Below are 3,041 nucleotides of genomic sequence, written 5' to 3' on the forward strand. Positions count from 1 at the left end.
ACCTCGCGCCTTGCCCCCACCTCCCCATGGCACTTCACCGGCTGCAGGTGGCCTCCGCGCCCCATACCGCGCGGATCTAGCATGCCCTGCAACCGGCGGCCTTCCACCAAAAGCACCGGATCCACCGACACGGGCTCTTGCACTACCGTGAAAGAAGCGGATCCTCCCCTCGTCCTCGACCCGAGCAGCAACACGGAGGTGTTCTTGCGCCGCCCCGTGCGTACCTCCCTTCCCCAGCCCAGATCCGCCTCCAAGGCGGCCGGATCCGCCCGAATGGCGCGCGGCACGGCCACTACCTACCCCCAGTGCGACCTTCTCCCTCCTCACGAGCTCAACCCCTCCCCAAATTATTCTCTGCGGCAGCCTACCTTGCATGGCTTTCCTCGGCAGCCGTCGCACCAGTTCGCTAGCGCAAGGGCGCGTGCAGTTCTGCCCGCGGGGGCGAGCAGTGCACTTGGCTCGTCCCTATGAAACAGTAGTGACCTTCTCCCTACGACGGGGCGAGGAGATCCGGCGGTCTCCGACTGTGGTCGAGGTCGTGGCCACCACACGCGTCAACAATAGCGAGATTCCACCCCTTGGATGCACTGCAGTTCAGTTTTGGTGGGCGCCACTGTCCTCTGGCAGGCGTGTGTGCAGTGCGGTCCGGTGGCGGGGTAGCCACCACTGGACTCCGGCGGTCCTCTTCCCGTCACGTACAAAAAGCCATGCCCAGGTCCAATTTTTTCGTTGTTGTTATCCACTGACGGCAAGCAGTGCAACTTGCTATCATTGCAGGTGAGTTGGGGCGTCCGTGCAGTGCGCAAGAACTTGAGGACGATTGACACGCACTTCGGCAGGAGGTTCGCCAATTGGATTGTTGCTACAATTTTCTGGATTGTTGCTACAATTTTCTGGATTGTTGCTGCAGTTTACTTGGTGTGGACAGGAGGTTCTCCAGCTGGCTCATGCAGCGAGCAGTGCAGGTTGCTCTTCACTGCAGGTCGGTTGGACCATTGGTGCAGTACCCAAATCGCTACTGTTTTTGCTGTTGCTCACACACATCACCGGTGGTTCACCGGAGCACCCCCTCGCAGCTCTCTCCTTCCCCAACATGCAGTTCACCGGCGACGGCCTTCAGTTCGTTTTGGTTGCTGTCGATGCCATCCCCACTGTAGTACAGTGTATGTGCGTGTTTTGCGTGGTATCCGGCTGGGGGCCTATGTTCCTTAACAATGTAAAAAATAGCATGAAAATGAAGTGCACTTCTGTTGTATCCAAGTTTCAGTTCCCCCTCAATATGAAGGAAATATGTCCTAGAGGCAATAATAAAGTTATTATTTATTTTCTTATATCATGATAAATGTTTATTATCCAATGCTAGAATTGTATTAACCGAAAACATAATACATGTGTGAATACATATACAAACAAAGTGTCACTAGTATGCCTCTACTTGACAGCTCGTTGATTAAAGATGGTTATGTTTTCTAACCATAAACATGAGTTGTCATTTGATTAACGGGATCACATCATTAGGAGAATGATGTGATTGACTTGATCCATTCCATTAGCATAGCACTTGATCGTTGAGTTTGTTGCTATTGCTTTCTTCATGACTTATACATGTTCCTATGACTATGAGATTATGCAACTTTTGTTTATCGGAGGAACACTTTGTGTGCCACCGAACATCACCATGTAACTTGGTGATTATAAAGGTGCTTTATAGGTGTCTCCGAAGGTACTTGTTGGGTTGACGTATTTCGAGATTAGGATTTGTCACTCCGATTGTCGGAGAGGTATCTCTGGGCCCTCTCGATAATGCACATCACTTAAGCCTTGCAAGCATTGCAATTAATGAATTAGTTGCAGGATGATGTATTATGGAACGAGTAAAGAGACTTGTCGGTAACGAGATTGAACTAGGTATTGAGATACCGATGATCGAATCTCGGGCAAGTAACATACCGATGACAAAGGGAACAACGTATGTTGTTATGCGGTCTGACCGATAAAGTTCTTCGTAGAATATGTGGGAGCCAATATGAGCATCCAGGTTTCGCTATTGGTTATTGAACGGAGACGTGTCTCGGTCATGTCTACATTCTTTTCGAACCCGTAGGGTCCGCACGCTTAAGGTTTCGATGACAGTTATATTATGAGTATGAGTTTTAATGTACCGAATGTGTTCGGAGTCCCGGATGAGATCGGGGACATGACAAGGAGTCTCGAAATGATCGAGACGTAAAGATCGATATATTGGACAACTATATTCGGACATCGGAAAGGTTCCGAGTAATTCGGGTATTTTTCGGAGTACCAGAGAGTTACGGGAATACGTATTGGGCCTTATTGGGCCATACGGGAAAGAAGGAAAAGGGCCTCAAGGGTGGCCGCACCCCTCCCCTTGGTCTGGTCCGAATTGGACTAGGGAAGGGGGGCGCCCCCTTTCTTCCTTTTCCTTTTCCCTTCCTCTTTTCCTATTCCATATGAAAGGTGGAATCCTACTAGAACTAGGGAGTCCTAGTAGGACTCCACACTTGGCGCGCCCCATCCTAGGGCCGGCCTCTTCCTCCCTTGCTCCTTTATATACGGGTGCAGGGGGGCACCCCAAAGACACAACAATTGATCATTGATCTCTTAGCCGTGTGCGGTGCCCCCTTCCACCATAATCCTCGATAATATTGTAGCGGTGCTTAGGCGAAGCCCTGCGACGGTAGAACATCAAGATCGTCACCACGCCTCGTGCTAACGGAACTCTTCCCCGACATTCTGCTGGATCGGAGTCCGGGGATCGTCATCGAGCTGAACATGTGCTAGAACTCGGAGGTGCCGTAGTTTCGGTGCTTGATCGGTCGGGCCGTGAAGACGTACGACTACATCAACCGCGTTGTGCTAACGCTTCCGCTTCCGGTCTACGAGGGTACGTAGACACCACTCTCCCCTCTCGTTGCTATGCATCACCATAATCTTGCGTGTGCGTAGGAATTTTTTTAAAATTACTACATTCCCCAACAGTGGCATCAGAGCCTAGGTTTTATGCGTTGATGTTATGCACG

At 50.7% G+C, this 3,041-nt stretch overlaps 1 long non-coding RNA gene across 1 annotated transcript; it reads left to right on the plus strand.

Annotated features, from left to right (window-relative positions):
• The first annotated feature begins 6 nt into the window (after positions 1 to 6).
• LOC123147381 (uncharacterized) lies at positions 7 to 1,333 on the plus strand. Its single transcript, XR_006473174.1, has 2 exons — positions 7 to 842; positions 911 to 1,333. It is a non-coding gene; the product is annotated as an uncharacterized lncRNA (long non-coding RNA).
• The last annotated feature ends 1,708 nt before the right edge of the window (positions 1,334 to 3,041 follow it).

The sequence above is a fragment of the Triticum aestivum genome, chromosome 7A (assembly GCF_018294505.1).
Source record: "Triticum aestivum cultivar Chinese Spring chromosome 7A, IWGSC CS RefSeq v2.1, whole genome shotgun sequence".
Lineage (NCBI taxonomy): Eukaryota > Viridiplantae > Streptophyta > Magnoliopsida > Poales > Poaceae > Triticum > Triticum aestivum.